This window comes from Anopheles coluzzii, chromosome 2 (assembly GCF_943734685.1).
Source record: "Anopheles coluzzii chromosome 2, AcolN3, whole genome shotgun sequence".
Taxonomy (NCBI): domain Eukaryota; kingdom Metazoa; phylum Arthropoda; class Insecta; order Diptera; family Culicidae; genus Anopheles; species Anopheles coluzzii.
In genome coordinates, this window is record NC_064670.1 from 937,831 (window position 1) to 960,854 (window position 23,024).

Consider the following 23,024-nt stretch of genomic DNA (forward strand, 5'->3'; position numbering starts at 1 on the left):
GGTAAAATCTGTGCGCTTTGCTCGCAGCGGGACCTCCCTGTGATGTCATGCTGCTAGAACGAACAAGTACGAGCATGTTCATTTCGCTTGATTGCGATACTGTGATTGTTAATGAGGGAAGTAGTGCCTATCTTGGTCTGAACAAAGTCTGCAAGTGCAAGTATCTTTCAAGGTTTGTGATGTCTGACTTCGTGGAAGCGAAACCAGCCTTCACAGCCAAAGTTTAATCAAATATCAAAGATATCTTAAGTGCAAAAAAAAAGATTGGAAACAATGCCCATGCGGCAGTGATTTGCATAGAAACATCGTAAAATATTCAAAACCCCAAAAAAAGCCATCGAAATTACTACCCAGCATTGAAACCCTCAAAAAAGTCTAATCACTATCGGAAAATTTATTGTTCCCCACGTCCGGAGTATTGCCGCCATCAAACTTCATTTGCGTCTCTCATTTAAAAGCCATCGTACATAAAATCTGAGAAAGAATGGATCGAACAAAAAAAACCAACATTCACACACACACGCTCCGAAACAATGCATCCGAGCAAAACATTTAAATATAAATGCTTTTCAAAACCTTCTGCACAATAATTTGATGGCTGAACATTTTCTACGCTAGAGTGGATCCTTAATGATGCTCAATATGCTTCAGTGATCGTCGCAATGCGTCACGTCAGTGCGCGTCACTGTGGAGTGTAGTGCTGTCTGCGCCTTCCGCTGCCACCGCACGTTACCACACAAAGAAATACAATGCTCCGTCGTTCAAAGACAGGTGCAGGTAGGGGAACCGTCTGAGTGGGGAACCTTTTCCGCAGTTAGGCAGGACCCCTGAGGAGCAGGCTGAAGCTGAACATTGTACCGATCGTAGGAGTAGGTACGATTGGCCAAAATATGTTTCCCCAACGAGCATTAGATCGTGCATTGGCCTCGGACCTAGTTTAAATTCACAGGTGCCTGCGGAAGATGCTCACACACGAGCTGCCCTTATGCGCGTACGATCGCTTCTTGGTGGGAGTTCGGTACCGCGCTCGAGCGCAGTACACAGGACGGGGTCTGGGCTGGCTGATTAATCGATCGTCAGGTTTGCGGTTCGGCTAGCAAAGCGGTCGTAAAAGTCAGTTCCTCGTCGATGACTCTCTCGCTTTTTCGGATCATTAAAATCTACTTGCCCTTGCGACTAGTGAACAGCTACTTATGAGCGCGATGATCAGATCGTCGAAATTACTCGCAACAAGTCGAAGCTGTTGAAAGAAGACGAATGCTTGAGACGAGGTATGCGAATGCTTGAGGGTTGATATTTCATCCATAATTTTACGACCATGACTATAAAGATAAATCTTTTCTAGTGCTTTGTTAGAATAAAATCTTGCCTAATCAGTACGAATTTTAATTTTTAGGACGATTAAATGGTATATTCTCTGGCTGTTTGGAATAAATTCCAAAATGTAGGCCCAGTAAATTTATTCGCAGTTTGTGTCTTTTTGGTTCCCGTTAGTAGTTCATAATCGTTGACTCCAATATGATTTGACTGTCGTTCTTGTTGCTAAGTGCTAAGCCTTTTTTCGAATATGTTTCATACGTTATTTGTAGTTTATAAAAGGTAGGAAAACGATTATTTGCCCACGTCTCACTCACTCACTGCACAAGTGTCAAAGAAGCAGCGTCCGTTAAAAACACATCGAGAACTAAACGGGTGCAATGGGCGGAAAGCTGCGCCACCACGGGCGCGATCAAATGCGCTTTTCCAACAAGAATAATTGCTCGACAAACGGTCTTTACCGCTTGTGGTTGAAGTTTTAACGACTTTCGAAACGCCGTCCCGAACCTACTCACCGTGCGCAGTCATTAGAAGTTGGCTTGTTGATTAGCTTTTGGGTCGGAATTGATTTCCTCGGCTCGGGGGCTCGGCGGACGATCGAAAGAGCATGTTCGCGTGTACGAGGAGTTCAGCAAACTCCGCCAACCTGGACCCCCCGCCCCGTCGACTGCTGGGGCGTGAATTTGGTGGCGTTGTTCCGGTGGAGGATTTGACAGCTTCCTTGCCCTCGTGCACATTAGTTCCGGCTTTGATTGATAACTATTCATACCGAAAACAGATAAAGCTAGCCGCGTTCGGGTCGTGCTCGATCGTTTTCGGTGCGTTCGTACCGTAGTGGGTTGCCAGGGACTGGAATTTCCTCGCTAGAATAAATATAGCAAGTGTTTGATTGATAGCGCAGCCAGCACTCAGGGAGCAGGGAGTGAAAAAATCGAGCCAAGATTTTCACGGGTGGAGGCGTACATTTGACGCTACATTTACCCCTTGATCCGATGGCGCTGCGGACTGTAGGCTGCGGTTCGTCGAACCGACAGGCCGGCTTGCCCCCAAGCGCCCCATGCGGATAAAGCAAACACACATTGACGTCAGGGGGCTACCGATTGGAAAATGTTGTCCGAAAATGGTATCGTCCCGTTTCCGGATTAATAAAGGAAGGGGAAGAGAGGGTTTCTTTTGGAAACTACTGCCACATGTACCTCCGGAGCTAATGTTTAATTGATGCACAAGATCCATCGAGCGAATCTGAAAGGTTTTTTGGTGTGATAGAAATTAACATTCTACAAAATTGGACATCGAGCAGGGGTTGTTTGGGGCAGTGATACCGTTTAATCTTTCTACTGAATGAGGGACCTTTTCAGTGCACATGTCGAATACATCGAGAAAGCTGTTATCTTACAGTTATTTGCAGCAAAGAGTGTGTGTAAATACTTGGTTTAAACTAAATGCGGCTCATTGCACCATTGAAACACATTGAATAGCAAACATGTATCAAGAGACCGATAGAGCTAATGAAGCGAAACGTAAATGGTGCCCAGTGGAATCCATTAATCCATTAATGTGTATTTCCCTAAGCTCAACAACAAACCCAACTGCACACTGGTACAGACCCTACTGGGCATTTTCAATCGCATTTTCCAATCGGCAGATGTACGCAGCCCAGTTTTCCTAATCGTTCTCATTTTTTCCCCGACTCAAAACCAAATTAATCTCCCTATTTTTGAATATTAGACTGTCCCGAATCGTGGCGGCAAAAAACTGCTCATAATCAATTATTGATAAACGTGCTGCTCATTTAATCTGCCTTTGTTCAAAAACGCTCCAGATCCAGCACAAATGAACCGAATCAGGGACTGTCAATGTTTAGCATCGGTGCCGGGAAGGAAAATGGAGTTTACAATGTGAAAAAGAAAAAAACAGACACTCTCTCACACACACGCACAATACTGGGCTGAACAAATCGGTCGGTTTTATGGGCTATGGATGTAGATGAGTTGAACAAAAAAAAGGCCTCATCCCCTCACACATACACCTCTCACGGCAGCACTATCATAAGCCGTGAAAAGTGCCTCGTTCAATTCTCATGGGGATGGTGGATGGTGCAAGGATTCGTTGCGTACCGGACAGTGGAAGAAGACTCCTCGGAGACACACCGTTCTGCCTGCTTGGGCCGTGTCGAGGGCCAAGTGAAGTTTTTGCCCACGGCTTGAGCTTAATATGATTCCGAAATGGTTTTAAATTCTGTCCATTTATAAAAACACACGGGTCGGCGGAACACGGAAACGGAACGGCGAGTGAGTGCGAGCGTAAAAAAAAACAACATCTTCCTTCACGATAGCATTAGTCATCTATTTAACAATAGGAGGGTAATGAAATATTGAAATAAGTTTTTTTTCGTTAATTTTAACCAACCCGGGGAATGGGCTGTATCTTTTCTTGCATTGAAAAAATCTAATCCCATTTATTCGTCCTGGGATATATTTTCTGTATTTACAAAGTTTTTTTTTTAAATGCAGCTTTTTTTCTACCCACAGTACAGCACGCGAACACAAACGCGCCCAGCAGCGCAACCCAGGGAGAGAGGGCAACGGGGAGAAAGTGAAGTAAAATTTAACACCATCGATACGCGAACGCGCCACGCCACCGACGGCGACCGACCGACCGGGGCTAAAGCACCAAGAGACACCTCCAGGGCGATCGCATCCCGCCGTCGAAAGGGTGGAACGGAACGAAGGATTCATCCTTTTTTTTTCTTCTTTTGCTTGCTCCGATAAGGGTGCAGAGATAATTTCAATTCATTCACGGGAGGTCGCTTAGGGTATTTGCGTCGAAGCATGGCTGGCGTGTGGTTTTTTTTTCTTCTCCTCTGCTGCTGTCTTAGTTGTAGCTCGCACTAAATACTGGCCGCTCTAACGCCGGCCACTGCTTTCCTTTTGGTGGTTTAAGCTCATTTTCAAGGGGTTTGGTGAGTGTGGTGGTTGTTTTTTTTGTTTCTTGCATAACGTCGTTTGCATTGTAACCCAATTCTTGTGTTAAAAGTGTGATTGAACACCACAGCCACTTTTTTCTTACCGCCGCCACAATGCAAAGAACGGAGCAGATATGAATTATTGATGTAATATTTATACTTTTGCGTTGTTGCAATCCACCACGTGCCCACCATTTTGTACGCAAGCAAAGTACGCAACGGAAGGTCTTTGTTTTGCGACTGATTATCGAGCAAGTAAAATATATTCTTAACCCTGCCCCTTTGATAACAAAGCGTTTCGTTTTATATTTTCGACAAAAAAAATGATAACTGCTTTTGTGTCCCGGTTTGGACGGTGGTTTCGATCATAAACATTTGTTCCGGAACCGGAATCTAGATCACGGTCGGAAGTCCATTCCGAGCAATCCTTACAACAGCGACCTACGATTTAACGTCCTAGCAAGCCATGATAAACGAAAAAAAAGCTGAACAGCTAACCCTTTTTGGACGATTTATTCGGCGCAGTAGACAAACGCAACCCATTTAATGTGATTCCGTGAGCAATAAATTTCACATGACGATAAAATTACGCTTCGAACTACATCACACTCGCTGGATGGAAAAGACACTCGTAATCCAGCTCTGGTGCCGTGTGAAAAACTTGGTATGCTAATTACAAACATACACACACACACACTGACACGACGCGTTGCAAAATGCTTTACGCTCGTGAGTGTAATGGGAAATTCTCCAAATTTCCCATAATCACATATTTTGCCATCGGATACATAAAATATGGCAAGAAGCATGGCTCGATAAGGCCACCGAGCAAGGGGCAACCTCCTTCACAATCAACCCGTTCCAATCAGCAGCAGCATCACAACAGCATCCCGCCTCAGGCAGCATAAAACGAACGACATTCGATCGTGTGTGGGATGCTGTGGGTTTGAGAAAGAAAGAGAGAGAGAGTGAGAGAGAGAGTGGAGAGCTGGTTTTTTATTAAAATTTTCCACTAAATTATTCCCTTTTCTCGCAGTCTATTAAATTTGGGAAATTTGGGAACATTCTTTCCACACTCTTTTATGTATCTATTGCTTTTTGTGACTTTTGTGCTCCACGCGCTGCGTGTGTCGTTGTTTCTGCGGATGACAATCAACCTCCCCTCTCCCCTCACCCTCCAGAAAAGCCGGCAAGAGCGTTCCTCTTGAACCCGAACGATTCGTTCCGTTTCGTACCGGGAGATGATTTTCCAGTTCAATGAAAATTCCGGTTAGCGTCCGTGTCGCCATTCGCCTTTTCCCATTCCCGCCTCCGAGCTGATTGTGGCCTACACACGCTCACACACACACACACTTGATAATGGTTGTCCCGAGGATGTACCGACAATGGACAGGACCGAAAGTCAACCGAAAGTGGGCGAACGGTGGGGTTTGTGGTGCCAGTGCCTTTTGAACTGCTTTTCCGAAAATTACTCGTAAGATATTCGAAAAGCCATCACACACACGGAAAAAAGGGATACTCCCCGGCGGCAAGGAATCCGGTGGCAAACCCGTAAACATCGCTTGTGTGGGATGTGTGCGCGGTCACCGTTCGTTTCGGTGCAAAGGTGAAACGGGCCGTGGCGTTTAGATCGTGGCAAATGGAAAAGGCAATAAAAACAAACACACACTCACACACACTCTCTCTGTTTGCCGCATCCGCAAAGATAGGTGGAAAATTCAAGCACGACTTGCCTGTTTCCTTTCCCCGCCGTTGGTGTCCCCGAAGATCGGTCATTTGGTGCGTTGCAGAGGCGAAGGGTCACATGTTTATGTGACTTTCGATTCTTTTAGGATTCTTCCGAGACCTGCGGTGCTGCCGGTGGGTGGGATAATTCATGGAGTTTCGGCCGTTTGGGAGGCGAATGAAGTGAAGTCTTTCGTGAGCGAATCGTTCAATAGGTGGTTAGGGTGTGGTAAAGCAGACCTTTTCCATTTCGGCCCAACCTAGCCTAAGGGGTTATTTGGAAACCATTCTCACCGGGTTCTTTTAGTTCGGTTTTTGTTAATCTACAAGTTCCTAATTCAGCTTGCTCACATTGTTCTTGTACACGTGGAACGTTTCATCAAGGCTTCTTTTCATCAAAAAAAGCTCTCATGAACATGAAGCCTAACCTTTCATTTGTCCATCTTGTCGAACGTCAATATGGACACCATTTTGTAGCGAGCGGCCCCCGGAGCTGCATTCCAAGCATTATTTGAATAATTCTCGGTGGAAAAAGCAACACGCATAAGCAAATCCAATTGTTTCAGTGTCAGGATTAGAATATGACAAATTTATTATTATCATTCCCACCGTCCCAACCGTCCGTGCTGCCTCGCGCTCGCCTGGCTCAACGAAGGCGACGTGGACAAATCCTTGCGCCACCACAAACACCGCCTAAGCAAGCAAGCAAGCAAGCAAGCAGATGCTGGGTGCGATTTTTTCCTTCCATGGGGTAGGTGTGTTTGAAGATTCGTCGTGAAGGTTGGTTTTGCACGGATAAATAAATAAGCAAACACTCGCTGGGTCGGTGGCGTAGGGGCAGGAGCGCTGTGGTGCAACAGAAACAGAAGAAAAAAGCGCCCCAGCGAAACCCGGGAGAAGAAAAATCCAAGGCTCGGGTCGGTTCGCTCGCTCACACCCCGCACACCGAATGTACCGTGAAAATTCTGTTTGATCATAAATCTTGTTTTTCTCATCTCGAATGCGGCCGTGTCCGCGCTGGTGTGCCGGCATCTCCGATGGCTTCAGCGCTCATGAGGGAAGGAAAAATCCTGCTCCAGCATGTGCGCGATTTTCATTTTCCACTCGCTGTTTTTCCCCTGCTGCTGCTCCTGCTGTTGCCTGTTCTGCTCGCCCGATCCGTATCTGTATCTGTGCGGCAGCGTGGTCCCACGTCAGCATAAGGTTTTATATTTGCTATATTTGCCGAGACCCGTCCCCGTGCTTGCGTTTTTGCCCGATTTCGATTTCGGTTAGCGATGGTGAAGGCGCAAGGAAAACGCGGCCGGAGGAACACCGGTGGAAATGTGATTTGCGCTTCGAGGGCCCCGAGATGCACGATGCACGACTGCGTCATATTTGCAGCATCGTTCTCGTGCTGCCTGACGGCTCCAAGTCCTTCGATGACAAAGATGTTTACAGTTGGATTAGTGCGTTGGTTTTTGGGACGGTGGGCTTTGAGCATATTTTCTTCCCCCTTTGCAGTGGTGGAGCGAAATCTCGTCACTGGGAAATCGTTTAAATTATATTTATTTCTCGATTCCTTGGAGTGCAAACAGATGCACTCACTCACAAAAATGCAACCGTTATGGCTGACGGAAGAAACATAAGTAACACACTCACTGTGATTAATTTTGTTAATCGTTTCGGAAAGATATTCCGGCTGTAGCTCACGCAATCCTTACACAAACCCCGCATACACTCAGACTCTCCCACTCCGCTCTCATTCTCTCGCCCCGGTTGAACGCAAAATTCAATTTAAAATAAATTGTTTTAAAATCAAAACCAGAAATATCCATCCGCCACAAGGAGAAAAACGTTTCAGTGCCTGTTTTTATTTGCAAATGGCAACAACTAACAATCTCCCTAGCGATCAACTGTTTCATTCTTTATTTTGTATTTCCTTCCAATAGTGGGGAACTCCGGGGTGTGCAAAAACTCCCCATCGTACACCACCTCGGCGATGGGAAAGTGCATGGTGAGTGTGATTTAATGCAACGATCATTGGGTAAGAAGGAAGCGCAATTCGAGCACGCCAAACTATGGCCATCGGTGCAAGATTGGTTGCGTTTTGCGGGTGTGGAATGTTCGCTCTCCTTCCTGTGTCGGTTTTCGGTAGAAGCTGCCCAGACATGGATCGTATTGCTTCTGAACGGAAGAAAATTGAGTTACGTTTCTTCACCAGCACACGCTCGTTCCCTTTGCAGCTCCCGTTTGCATCATCCATTCATCGAAAGGAAGTGTTCTTGAGCGGGCGGAAAGGAAAATGGAACTCCGAGTCCGCGATGGTCATGATTTATGGATTAATCATTTTAATGCGCTTTCTTTTACTCTCGCTCGGGCAAGATTCGTGTGCTGCAGAGAGAAAGATGTTACGATGGTGGTGTATGAGTGTGGGCTTTTTTTCTTCTTTTGCTAACTTCCTGTCCAACTCTGTGTGTTTTTTTACAGCAGAACAAACGTAACATTAAGCTGTTTGCAGTGGCTTCTAAGTGTAAAATCAATAAAAGGAACAGGGCTACTAAAATGTTAAATGCTAAGCAGGATGTTCCCGATCCAAAAACTGGTGCCTTAGTACTAAAGTCTAAATGCTGTTAAAATCGAAATGAATCGCTTCTCAGCCCGTTATCGGTTATCACCTTTAAAATGGCACCAGCATTCTCCGGATTGAGGGAGCATATTTTCATATCTATTCTTCGTGCTCAAACCCCCCTAGAAAGCATAAATTTGCTCCTTCATCAGTGCTGCAGTGGTCGTAAAAATTTATTTCAATTTCCAAAGTTATGCCAAATGATTTTCACCAATGATCGTAATAATTTTACGACCTTTCACTTCATCTTCGATACCAACACTGCCTATCTGTCAATGATGATTCATCCTTCCGGAACTCATCTCGACTCGCAAACCTCTTGTGACTACCAGTGAGTGCGGTATGCAAATAGCGAACGTGCTAATGGACCTGGATTTCGATGGTTTAATGTCATTTTCCCTTCTGCAGACATTGCAAAGGGTGGCTTGGAGGCCCCGTTTGATAGCTGGCTGGATTCTCAGGAGAGCCCTCGGCACGACCGGGAAATGATAAGTAATAATTTTTAATCGGCTTTAATTGCGCATCCAGAATATCCGTCCATTTTTGTGAGCCAACTGCGGGAGGGTTATTTTACGAGCTTCGAACTGATAGTGATAATAGACCGTTGGGTACCGTTGTCTAGGAGTTATCCGCTTCGTTGTGTCGTTAATGGCATTCGACCCTTTCCGAGCGCCTTTCTCTTGGGTCGCTTGGGCTCGTTTCTTGATTAAGCTGATTTATACAATCGATCGATCTGGAAGTGCTGGCTGGCTGGCTGGTGGTAGTAAGGACGCACGACTGTCCCCCACGGAAACAGCTGAACCGCAAAAGTGCCCTACATGTCGTCATCCTTGACATCATCAATAAAACGATCCCGCGTCCCGATGCGAACCGACCGCAAATGCGGCCTACCAGCAGCAGCGAAGGCAACCAGCACGGGAGCAGCGGCGTCGTCATCATCGTCATAACAGTAATTATCGTTCCATTCCGTCCGTTGCGAAGGTGCACTTGCCGGCTGCACCTGCCGAGCGAAGTCAATGTATCCTTTTTCTTAAACCGCTTACACCGAGTCCGACAGCGCAGAACAGTTTTACGACTCTCCGCTTTGTCCGTTCTTTCTCCCTTCGTGTCTTGGACGATTTCTTGACTGACCGCAAAAAAGGACACTGTGCTGCAGGACCAACGACCCGCATTTGCCTGAAGAGAGGTCGTTAGTTTTCGTTCGGTCTGGCCAGGCCAGGTTCCGTCACAGCTGATCGCACACGGACACCACAATCGAAGGATCGTCTCGTGCTTCGATCGCCGACTGGACAAACTGAACTCCGTCCGTTACGAATTCCAATTAGGGGAAGTCAAAGCGCGCCAAAGTCAACGTCATCATCGCGGTGCGCTCTCGGCGTGACGTAGCGCTTCTGCAGGTGGACTTTTGCTCCATTGGCGCGATGTGCTTCCCGGGCTTCGTACTTCGAGCTGTAACCGTTGTACCTTGGGGTAGGTCGGGGAAGAGAAAACAGCAGATGCTACGGTGGACGATTACGCGTACGCGCGTGCCGATCGAAGTTCCTTTGAGACTTGTGGAAGCTTTCAGGGTAATTGATTCGTTGCTCGTATTTTATTGATCGCACCAGAAGTGCACTCGAGGATACGATGTTGATAAAGGAATAGGAACGTTTCGGAAGAAAATACTTCAATTGCATAATTAAGCGATACTGATCAATTGGCTTGCAAGTGAGTTTATTAAATTTCATACAATGAGCAGGACGACGATGACTAGGCTGACTCCCAAAACATTTTGTCATCATTTTAGCTATCCTCAGATGTATCCATTAAGCAGCGTCAAAAATGTTGATGTAACTTCCATTTTATTTCGCGTTTAGTGGCCAGGAAATCCGCTCCCAAACCTGTATGCTAATTAACGAGTGTCAAATGTCATTGCAGCTTTTGTCCGGAGAAAGGCTGTCGCTTGAACGGTAGTTTTGCATCGTAAAACCATTAGACGGCTGTTATTCAACAGTTCGCTCGGCTAACCTCACCATACCAGATGAGCTGTGAAGGAGTTACCGGTAGCTGGTCGGCGCGCACGCAAACACGTTAAGGAAAATAGTACTTAAAACTAATTAAGGCTAAGTGAAAACCTGGCTCTCCAAACAAACCAAAAAAAACCCATCCCAAAACACACTGATGAGTGATTGCGCATTGTGTCGTGGCATAAGTGCAGGTCCACGAATCGTCTCCCAATTAATTTCAGCTTCCTTCCTGCAGCGGCCATGCCCGGATACGGGAGCCCTAGGGCTGCAGGCTGCGACGGCGGGTCGTATAGGTTTATGATCTCGGATCTCGGTCGGAAATTTCTCCTTCATAAAACTCCACGTCCAGCGCGACACTGATGAACTGCGTAAGATTGAAGCCACCGCCACTGGGACTGCCGGGGCGGGAGACTTGGTCCAAAAATCAGCTAATGGATTTTAATAGTTCCCTCGTCCCCCATCCCGTTCCACTCTGGTCGCTCACTCTCCGGACTGAGAGCTACAAAGTGCACTAATCGTAATGACTACTTCGAGAGCGTTTATTTGCGCAAGCCTAAGACAAACGTCCGGCCCGACCGGTGGCGACGGGAAAGGCAGTACGTACGGAACGGAGCAATCAAAAGATAACCCTTTCGGCCATTGGACATCTTTTGCAAGGCGGGTAGAGAGCAGCCTCGCCGGTCATTTGTGTCGAATGCTTAAGCTCAATTCAGTCAAATGGGAGCAGAGCATGGCCATCGCCATCGAATATGATAATTTTATGGCAGATTTTTGCTACCATTTTGTTTCATTTATTAGTTCTCCCGTCCATTCTTCTCCGTCTCCTTACCAAAGAGCGTGCAATATGCAAAAGAAGTGCAAAAAGAATGTGTGTGTGTGCGTCCGCTCTTCAACAAATCCGGATTAGAGCGAAGAGCTTCACCCAGTTGCCAGCTGCCAGTTCGTCGTCTACTTGCGTTCAATTCCTTAGCATTGATTTATTGACCACATAGATTAAACGAGCACATTGCCGAAGGGAGGGTCGCATTGGGCGAACTCGAGCAGGCTACACCATGCGACACAGCTCGCCAAGCTTTCCACCAAATCACAATATTGGACTCCACCAATTGGAACTGTCGGTTTTCATCTTCGAAATTGACTTCCCCCCCAGGACACTTTCCTAGCCCTACGTGCCACGGAACCCACCGCAGTGTAGCGCAAAATATGTTTCGTACATTTTCTTTTAGCACTAAATCGTGCACACAACCTTCTTCCCAACCCACCCCCCTTCTTTATCGGGCGGAAAGCGGGCAGCGATAGCGTCGGAACTGGTCGCATTTGAATATGATGCGAGTGCCGTTCGCATTTGGCATGTCGAATCGTAAAAATAAGATGTTAGCCTTAGATGCGCGAAAGCGAGCGTGATAGTGGCCGTACGGCAGGATTGTTGTCGCCATGGTGTTTGAGTTAGTGGCCAAGAAAGCACACAAAAGAGAGGAAACCATGACGATGACACCGGAAACATCAGTAAATAGCTGCTTTGAAATGGTTTCGAGTCCAGAATCGAAACACTTCGACCTTCGATCGGCTTACGGAAGGATGAGCTCCGGAAGCGATCCCTTTTACGCTGTCGAGGCTATTTTTACCTACACCGGAAGAGCCTGTTCATGGGAATCCCGGGGAATAAAAAGTCCCCCCCAAAAAGGAACCAAACGCGACAAACAGTTGAATATTAATCATCTCAATTGCTTCTGTGCATGAAAAGGAATCAATGCCGCTCCGATTGAAAGGATAAAAATGATCATCTGCATAACAAAGCTGTTCGGGCGCATCCGAAGCGGAAAAAGCGGGTCTACAGCGGAAGCCGTTTGAACGTTGCGTTCTCATCGGACGGTAGCAGTGTGAACCGTTTTGTATATTGATCGAATCCGTGCACCGTTGGCTGGATCGTTCATTTAAATGCTGTCGTCTTTCCTCGCGTCCCATTTCGATTCCACAATGCAACACTATCGTTTCCTGCTGTTTCGCGGTCGCCCTACAAACGTACAAACAGCCGCGAGGAATGGTTCTTGAAAGGGTTTGCTTTCCCCCATTCGATCAATTTCATCAATTTACTTTCCTCACCATTTGTCATAATCCCTCCGAATGGACCATTTTTCATCGGGTTCGTCTGATGTCGACAAGAAACTATTGGACGATGTAGAGCAGCACCCGAGCCTTGCCACTTTGCGTACATTACAGTAGAGTAAAGCAATCATTGTAGCGTCTCGTGGTGATATGAGTAACAAGAATCAAAAGATTGTGGTGGCAACTTCGTCCTGATAGCTTTCCCCTAAAAAATTGATCCCTTAATATTCGCGAAAAAAAAAACAACATCCGATACGACACATGTTGCAAGGCTCGTTTGCATCATTGTCGAAGTGATGTTAAGTTGGCTAATGGAATTGTTGGTTTGACAACAACCATTAAATACAAACACATACACACACACTCTAAACCGTCCAAACAAACGGCAAAGACATTCCACTGCAATGGGGTGCACTGCCCTCCCGTACGCTTCCGGGTTTACTTTCTCCGGGGCATAATGTTTTATTTAGCAAACTTCACCCTTTTCACCGTCAGTCGTTTGCCATTTGCGATAATGCATTCTCTACGACAACATTCTTCGCGCTCGTATGCGGTATCATTAAAAATGAAAAATTATCTTTTTCCAATAGAATCGGCTGAGAACAATTTCCTTTCACTCTTTGTGTAGTGTTCAGGACGTGCAGTTGAAGCGAAACGTGCCAAACTTTGTGCATATGGTTTAAGGTAGAAAGGTGTTGCATGGTGTTTGAATGTTTTTTTTTTTTATTTTCGTATACAAAAACATATTTCCTCCTGCTCCGCTGGTAAACTATTTGCATTCACTTTCAAAACCATTTGTGTGTGCACAGGAGATGTTTCGTGATGTGATGTGCTGTGGACAATCATTAATCATCATCGCCAAACGATTTGGAGAAAAAAAAGTAAGTTAAAGCAAACAAAAGAGGAACACAATGTCGTTGGTATTCGGAACTGCTGCTACGGCCCGGTATGATGCCCGGAACAATATTGATCCGCTTTGGGCATCATTTTCCCATTACTAACGATTACGACGGAACGATTCCCACCTATCGCAAGAATTTCATCCCATCCATTCGTCATTTCCGTATGATTTTTGATGAATTTTGATCCGATTTTGAAACCATTCGACAACACTACGCGACTGGAAATGAGTTCCTGATGTATTCTAACGGATTAAAACATTGAATGGGCTCCCTTTCATTGTAGTTGATCGTGGGAATGCTTTCAAAATGCTAGCATCTTAACGATCGAAGAATGATCACCCCCAAGCCAATGAAATGGGCTGTAGTAAAGCGGTTAGAAGTTAAGAAAGTGTGTGTTCAAATATGCGTGTTTTGTCGAGGCTTTACAACATTTCTTACATTTTGATCACTCAACCCAGACGAAGCACTTTCGATAGGCAAAAATGCCTTGAGAGGCCACGACATACCTTACTCTCGAAAGGGTGCATCTAATTATGGCCCGAGCGAGCGCCGCGATCGAATGCGATGTGTGGTGCTATCTTCTCGTCTCATCACTTGCCTAATTACACCTTTTTCCTCCCAAAGTTCCACTTCCCCCCTCGTCGATACACATGGGCAAACAACAATGTACGCGAAGTACACTCATCCAAAAGGACTCGCTTCCATTAAAGATGATCGATACCAGCCCCTCATCGATGGTACAAATGGCGATTGAAAGACGCCCCTTCGAGCAAGCAACAGATGTCGTCGGGATCGCTTTGGTGAGAGTAAGAGCATACACACACATACACACACGCTCATTAGCATAAACCAGCTGACACGTCACTGACAGAGGGCCGCGGGAATAGAACGCCACGACCGTTTTTCTTTACCGATCCGTTCCCACCGACTCCCGGTATCAGAGTATCGGGAACCAAACATCATAAAAGGGCCACCCTTTGTGTGTGTGTGTTTTTCATCGAAAACATGTGTTCGAATCCTAATACACTCGACAGGACGACTGTCATTGAGAGTGGCCGATGGAAGTGGCGCTGTACGTTCCTACTCTCCTGTATCACTGTGCAGCGACAAGGAAAAAGGGATTCAATCAGTTGCGATTGCATCATTTGCATATCGTTCGGTCGGGACTCGGTGGTCGCACGCACCAATAAATCAACTGTAACCGGCGGTTCGTTCCCAAAGCGGACCTGTCCGGGAACCGTTTACCCAGTGTGCGAAAGATCACGACCGAAGCCCGACGACTCTTCTCGCAACAGAACCGGAGCAGAAGAGTCTTTTTCGAAATTGAAAAACTTGATAATTATAATTTATGTCCCGCTGTAATCGATACCGACTGCTCCGATTTCCGCAGTCGGAAACAGGGAAAATAATATTTATGCTAATATTTCGCCACCACCACGGGGCTGCCTGGCACCGCCCGGGATTGCAGTCGGCTGCAGCAAGTGAACCGCGTCCAGGGTCGCTGATGTGCATTTTATTACCCAGCGCGCAAAGGTAGTAGGAGGGTTGTCCGCGTTGTCCCCGCCGCAACCCCCGGGAAGCGCGAGTATTGACTGGAGCGTTTCCTCGAGTCGTGCAGGGAACGGGAGTTTTTCACCAATCACGCAGCAACGATTTTCCGCGTCCAAGTAGCGCTCTGCCAGTGTCGGTGCCAAGATCCGCTTTGGTCGGGAGTCGCATTTGCATAGGAAACCCATTACGGGCTGGCTGTGTATCGGCCAATAAATCTTGCGATTTCAAACAAACAAAACAATTAATTGTTTCGCTACTTGAAGGCCACTGCCACTGCTGCTGGTGTGCTGCTAACGATGATGAAGCCACCACAACCAGAAGGGAAGGTTCTGCCAATGATGTGGCAATTTGGTAAACTACCTCTACGAAAAATACTTTCCATCGTTGAGAGTCTTGTTAGAAAATTGTAGTGTATGTCACGTCTGTAGTGACATGAATAGTAACCTCAAGTTCGTTTGCTTTTATTTCAGCATTAATCTCAATCAACTAAAACTGTTTGCTGTTAATGTTTTAAAACACCAACCTCCTCCTTTCCGTCCGCTTATTATGTCGCATTTATTGTTTTAATCAGTTCATAAATGAGCAAAATTCGTTCATGCTGCCGAAATGTTCGCCGAAAGAAACCTAACAAACGATCCGCAAACCCATTTTCACCAGTCCATATCCAACGATTGGCAATAAATTTCAATCCTTCCGCACGCTCTCGATCCGTTCGCGTTCCACTTTCCACCCAGCAAGCCCCATCACACTATAGAACTACCGTTTTGAAGCAGAAAAACCACAAAATTCTTTGTTCTCCGCAAACGACCCTAAACGTGTAACCAACATCACCACCACCACCAGCAATGTTGCCAGCATATCATCTTTCCTTGTTTAATGCTGTTTGCCTTAATTTTAGGCTGGAGTTTTGTGTTTTTTTTTTTTTTCTATTCTAACCTACCCACACTAACAAACCGTTGAGAGCCCTCGGTTTCACACTGGTTTGAAATGGTTCTTTGTGTGTAGTACACCTTCGGCAGCACAACTTCCTCTCCGATGTTCCGTGAGGTTGCTCGAACTGCTGCTGCTGTTGCTGCTGCTGATTCCATTGATTGATAACACGCATTTTTAACGAATCCACCGATGCATGTGTTGTTCGCGTCGATGGTGTGCTCGGTGGAGGAAATAAAGCGAAACAACGCTCGCCGCTACGCCACAGAAATACCAACACCAAATCACCCAGCACACCGTGACACTCGCCGCCAGTTGGGGGAAAAAGGCCACCCAGCCGTTCGTGGCCGATTGGCTGATCCCCCGGTCGCCGCCGGTCCACAGTTTTCCGCACGTTTTTACTATACAAACACTCGTGCACGTACACACGGCTACGACAAAAGCTTCGTGCTCGACACCAAAGGGCTGCGGCTGCGTGTGCATGTGTGTTGGTGTGGAATCGTAAAAGAGCACAACGAAGCATAATAGGTATTAAAAAATTTAGTTTAGCTTTATGGTCGCGTTTTTCGGTTGGTCAATCGTTTGGTCAGTTCTGTTGCGGCGCGGCTTTTCCGATGTTACCGTTCCTTCTTTCCTCCTTTGCGCTTCCCTTTCCCGCCCTGCCGAGCCTGTTGGAGGGGAAGAAAAAGCGCGAACAGTGTGACGCAAGGGGCTGCCGCTCCTGCTGCTGGTGGGGCAGTGCAGCAGCAGACAAAAGCTAATAAGTCTGTGAGCCACACCGACCACGCACACACTCACACACCCTTTCAGTTCGGCCTGGGCTGAGTGCCGTCGATGGGCGACCATCATCAACGCCTTGCTTTGAGGTTAACTATCAACTATTATTAATTAGTTTTACGTTTTTATTGCATTAGTGAAATAGGTTCGGGCTCCTTTGTTGCCCTTTCACCCCTCGTGGTCGATTCTGGATTGGGGCTTGTTTTAGACCCTTCACGCATTGCTGAGTTTTGTTTGGTTGGTGGTTGTGGTTGTGTTAGTCGCTGTAGCGGTGGTGGTTCATGCTGATTTTCCTATTTGCATGTTGCTATATGAGGCGTTTGTTACCGGTTTGGTTAATATTAGCAAGATTGGTTAAATGACTTTAGTAGCTTTGTGTTGAAACATTTTTTTTAAATATTTTCACAAATAAAGGGTAGAACTTTCCATCACACTCGCTGCTTTATGTTAGCTTGTGCTTTGTCAGCCTCATAAAGTGATTGTTTACTCCCTTACCTAGCTTGTTAACCACTAGTTTCCCCTTGCTCTACATTACATATGCAACATACGAGCTTGTTTGTCCCTGTTGGACATTGAAAACAAGTAAAATGTTTCAACAACAGCAAACGAAGCTGTCACACTAGCGACAAACAAATACACACGCTGGTACTATAAAACGCAAACGACTTCAACAAAACCCATGGCTACGAGGTCACGCATTTCACCACACATCAAACGATAAGTCGCTCGTAACCGGTGGGAGGGGGAGGGGGAAGCCTCTACCACTTCACTACGTCATAACCGACACCCCTTCGCCCGCCAGTTCTGGAATAGTTTTCCATCCCATGTTCATGGATTTCCGTTCATCATTAAACGTTCGCCGTTTGCCCTCATTAATTTTGCGCTTTATACGTTTACCTATCCGGCTAACCCGACCCAGCCCATCCCACAGCGCCCTGCACATTGTAGCTGCTCGAAATTCAAGCCGCCCGGTTTATCATTTTGACATTAAAAACAATCGCACCCGGGCGGCACCGAGCACCGCGAAAGGAAGAAGGAAAATTGACGCACCACAAGATCGCACCACTCGCCGCCGCACCAACGGGAAAATGATCGTTTCTTGAGGGAGCAGGAAGCTTGATCTTGCGGTGAGGGTGATCGCAACCCCCTCCGCAGCAAGCGTTGCGTTTCCGAGCGAGGGAGGTGGAAATAAAGCAGAAGAAATATACATGCTTAATAAACTAGATGATGAGTGATAGTGGGATTTTCTTCCCGGTCACTTCCATTTGTAGCCCGATTCTTCTTTCCCGCAACTTAACGCCTCCTACTGTCTCTTTCGCTCTCACTCGTTCACTCGCCTGCTTGGTTTAACGATGCAAAAAGTTCAACCATGTTTCGTTCAATTGCTTTCGGTTCGAACGGTAACACCCGGACCCGGGTGGACGGGGAGGTTACTCAGGGGGAATGGAAGGCACGGGAATGGTCGGGGCGATAGGATTAAAATTAAAAGCATCGGTCGAAGTGGAAGTGGCGGAGAAAAATCAGTCTAAATTATGACCCCACCCGTTTAATGACCCAAAGAGCTCGAAAAAGCTCGACATATCTGCACCGGTCAGATTTCCCCTCTCTCCCACTTGGCGGTTGTTTCCTTCTCTGTTCCGGGTGGACGGGCGAGTGTGAGAAGCCGATGGACATTGGTCAGATCCGGAACCCCCCCGGGGCCGGTGCAGGTGAGCGAACAAAGGGAGAAAGCATATGCCGAGCGATCGAATCGCGAGGAAAACGATCGCAGGGCGATGGCTGCGCGGAAAGCTAACAAAGAACAATCACCCCCTCGAGAGTGGTCGTGCAGTGGGGCACGGTGGAGCTTTTCTCACGGCGCGCGGTCATGTGTGTCTATGTAATAATAATTCAGTTAAAGAGTCTTCAATTGCGAACCTGCCGTTTTTCCACCGTCCATCGTTTTCCTTCCCTTCCTGCACCCTCTATCTGTGGCGTTTGATCTGTGGCCTCCCCTGTGTGGGCCGAGCTTTGGGGGAAATTGCTGACCAAGTGCGTGTGGGAAGTGGGAGACGCCGGTGGATGACGCATAAAAATGATATTTATGAATTTGCCTTTTGCCTGCCATTAATGCCACTCTCTGGTGGCGTGTATGATTAATGCTGGCTCACTGTGAAACAATACAAGTCAATGGACTGTAGGGGCAGTGTCGTTCTCCGTATATTTCTGCACGTCTAATGTCCAACCGATCATTTGCGACCCCAACGCCAGCGATCGTTGCTGGCTGGCAAAACAAACAATAGTTTCACGAGTGCTGGAGGTGGAAATTTCTCCTACGACACGGAAAATACACCTGAAGCTCCCCGTCAAGCGCTTCTGTCACACACGCTTCCGTTATGTTTAATGCATTTGTCAAATCGTTCGGAAAATCGGAGCGGAAAATCACTCCAACGGACAACACACGGCGCTGTTCACGGTCGTTCACCGGCCCAGGTTTGCAGTGCCTGGGGGAGGAATCCAATTTCGCAATTAGTGCATGAGCCCTTCTGCGCTTCTGCCATGACTCCCGACTGTCGTCTGTCCGTCAAAAGCCTTGTCAGTTCGTTTGGAATGGGTCACACATCTAGCTGAAGTACATTCTATCAACTCCTCCTCAACGCTCCATTGCTTAAGACGATCGTTGAACTCACCGCTGTCTTTTCAGAAGCGTAAGGAAATTGGTTGTTCGTTCCTTCTAAATTCCTCCGTCTTTCCTGCAGCTCACGGGAGTTTTTCACACCAACGTATGACCTCTCCGCTGCTCCGAATGTCAGCCCCGAACACACACACACATTTCTTCTAAATCAATCAATCAACACCCTCCAAACACGCTGCGACGAAGGCGTTTTTCAGTCGTCCCAAACAGAGCCGGTCCCATTTTTCTCTCGACCACACTAATAGAGCGGAAAATAAGCCTGTTAGACAGAGTCACGTACCGTGCCATGCGGCTGGTTCGGTTCGGTTGAAAGAAATCGGAATGTCATTCCGGAGGTTTCACGCCCGCCCTGACACGGTGTGATTCGGTGGAAGTTTATGCTCTGGTCGAATGTTTATCGACCTCCGGCGGCTCCGGGCGGAGGATGGTTTGTGACGGGCGGGCGGTACAGGGGCCTGAAAATGAAAATTGATTAAGACCAGAGCACGCACCGAAAAGCCGCCCCCCTGACAAAAAAAAGGGTTTTGTGTGCCATTGTGCTGGGTGTGCTATTTGTCTTGTTAATCTCATCAAACTCGTGGTTCCGATCCGTCACGGTGACAACAAAGAGCGAATCCTAAACTAATACAAAAGTTAATTGGGAAAAACCAACAACCGCGGGATGATTTCGAACGGATTCCACCAGCAGCAGCGTTTGGCGTTCGTTTTATTGATGACTTGCAAAAGCGGTCGCTTGCTAGCTGCGCTGGCGAGTGGCCTAAAGGATGGAGGAAAAGTAGAACCGATCGGTCTAACGAATCGAATTGTATCGACGCAGGCAGCCGATCCCTTTCGCCCCATTCGGCCGTTCGTTTGTATTTTGACTCGTATTGATCGATGAAGTGTCAAACGGACGATTCAATTTGTGGTCGGCTCCTTTCTCGATTGCTAATGAACTTATTAAACAAGCGTTGGAGGGAGGAAAAGGGACCGGTGGCGGAGGCCCTCACATTCCCACAGTCTATCGATTGACCAGCATCGTCATTTGCATTTAGTGCAATGTACGTATGGGCTGGATCACCACCACGTGACACAGCACTAAAAAAAGTGTGTTCTCCTCTCGGGGAGGGCTGTTGGAAGAATCGAACTGGAACCACCCCTCACTCTCCCTCTCAACTCCACAACAAAGCGAATGACAAACGCCGTTCCGGGTGGGGAGACTTTGTCACCTCTTTGCTTCCCCCTCGAACGCTCGCAGCAAAGGACTCGCTGCTTAACAATTCAATAGAATAATATAAAATTTATGCCAACGGATATCGTCGGCGGGTTCGTCTGTGTTGGTTTGTTTTTACTTCGGTTTTTATGTCTTTTTACCACATTCAACAGTTCGGGTGGTGTCGTGTCCGTACCAAACCGTGGAGCGATGGGGATAGAAACGATCGGCAGTAGCTTAACCTTCAATTGAGTCAAACTGTTCGAACGACCGTTAGACACACGGCCGCGTTCCGATACGTCCGCGTTCCGCTTCCCCGACTCTCGCTTTATGTGACGGGCTTAATTATGCTCAATATGCGGAATAAATTTAACACTCATCGTCGGCGTCATCCGCGGTAGAGAAATGCAGCTGCTGGGGTGCGAGTGGAAAGCCAAACAAGGTTATCCAATTTACGGAAGCGGGAAACACCACACCAACACAACGCAGCCAAGTGTGTGGCCGGCACAAAACAAAAGACTCCCGGCCCGTGCCTCCGTGATGTGACGGCGTGTACGGAAGTGTCACCTCGGGCCTCGGGTGGGAAAAACGGGAGGCAAACAAGTGTGACACAAACACTAACACATACACACGTGCGCACGTACGGTTCGATTGGTTGGAAATTGGACGGACTGGTAGTGTTTCCGGCTAAAAATCACCCCCATACTCACCCACACACACATCTCCAGCACCACAGTGGGATTGTTTTGATGAGCGATTGGGTAGAGGAATGCCGCCGTGATGGGTCGGTTTCCGGTTTTTTGATTTTCAATACAATTGAAATGAAAATAATAACACCACATCAATTGCACCCCGCGCGCTCGCGGGCTGTTTGTGTTTGATTGTTGACCCATTAAACGTTGAATGAGGAAAAAATGAGACTCATACACACGGAAGAGTCAGAAGAATGATCGGGCGACAGGGGTGCAGGTGGTTCAATGAATTCTGATTTTGTTTTCAAACCCAAATGGGTTCCATTTCTGGATTTTCGCAATGCAATCATCATGTTTGCTCTGCTCAGGTGTGCAACAACAGTTGTGCAAGAGTTGTTGTTAATGTAGATGACTTGTTAGGGGCGACCACCTTTTACCGATTGAAATAATGTTTTAAATTTTAGATAAGCGCATATTTGCTGTTCAATCGGTATTTTAAAACCAGCATACTACAACCGACAGTCGAACAGCATACATTTATAATGCTAACCGTTCCCTTTTGTTGTTTATTTTTGCATAATTTGTTAGCGTTCCGGTTGGCCATTTCTGCTTTTCCCGAGTGGGCGATCGGGCTGCCGTCTCCAGATGTCGCGAGAGGGAAAACGCTGCTACTGCATTTTTAAAGTTCACAACATTTTTCAATTTCATAGACAGTCTTTTCCTCTCTCCGTTCTCTGCTCTCCTTTGTGCTGCTGCAAATCCTTGTGGCAAATAGTTTAAATTCCTTGCTGACTTTCAGCTCCCTTTTTCGTTGTATTCCGATTCGTCACAGGCTGGCATTCGATCGATCCACATTGATACGGTAGAACATCTCGTAGTTGGACGCCGTGCCTAACAGAAGGGTGTTTGACTTTCGTTGTTTGTGCCCTTTTCCCCGACGGTGTAAACTTTGCACCGGAATTCGTCTCACGGAAGTGATTGATATCTCCATCAGAAACATTCCTACTCCCTACTGGGAAGGGTAAGGGCGAAAACCGACCACCAAATGTCATCGAAGTGTTTCGATAGCTGTTAGCATTTGGAGGCAATGGCAAAGCACGCACCCTTGCTCGCTCGGTTTAACCCTCCCAAGGAGCGCATATCTTGCGACCATCTCGCGCAAGACGACAAATCGGCGAAGCGTCACTAATGAGACAATTACTGCAACTGTCTTCCTTCCTGCCCGGGCGATACGCGCCAGCACTGGTGCAGGAGCACAAAAAAGGCATGCCTTTTTTATCCTTCTCCACCCGCGTTCATCGTTCGCTGGAGGATTTCCCTTTTTTTCAATTTCCCAAATGACGTCGGACGTCATTGTCGCAAAAGTCGGCGCTCGAATCATTTCTCCAATTGTGAAGTTGTTGTTGTTGATTGATGTTGTGCCTGCCGTTGTTGCACAAGTATCCCCAAGCCTCATGTGGGACCGAGTTGCGCTTGTTTTGCTTCCTCACGAGGCTCCCTAGAGCTGTCGGTTTGAGCCCGAGTGCTCGCTTTATCTGGTCGACTGCTTCCTATTATGATTGTCGCTGTCGTTTCGATT